General features: G+C 43.8%; 1 protein-coding gene across 1 annotated transcript in view; it reads left to right on the top strand.

Annotated features, from left to right (window-relative positions):
* LOC119594829 (store-operated calcium entry regulator STIMATE-like) overlaps positions 1 to 224 on the top strand; it is a gene marked incomplete at its 3' end in the record, with an annotated part of 24,297 nt that overhangs the window by 1,074 nt on the left and 22,999 nt on the right.

The following is a 224-nucleotide window of genomic DNA, read 5'->3' as shown; positions in this document are numbered from 1 at the left end:
CCACAAAAACACCCCACAAAAAAACCCCACACTACACACCCCCAATAAAACATAAACAAAACAAAACCCCACCAAAACCCCCACACACAAAAACACCACACACACACCCCACACCCCAACACACAACACCCCAAAACACACACACCACACAAAAAACAACACACACAACCCCACTCACAAACAACACCCCAAAAACACCAACAAAACAAAACAAAATTTTTCCC

This window comes from Penaeus monodon, chromosome 34, assembly GCF_015228065.2.
Source record: "Penaeus monodon isolate SGIC_2016 chromosome 34, NSTDA_Pmon_1, whole genome shotgun sequence".
In the NCBI taxonomy this organism is placed as follows: domain Eukaryota; kingdom Metazoa; phylum Arthropoda; class Malacostraca; order Decapoda; family Penaeidae; genus Penaeus; species Penaeus monodon.
Note: the sequence above shows the minus strand (reverse complement) of the source record. Positions and strands in the feature narration are given on the sequence as shown.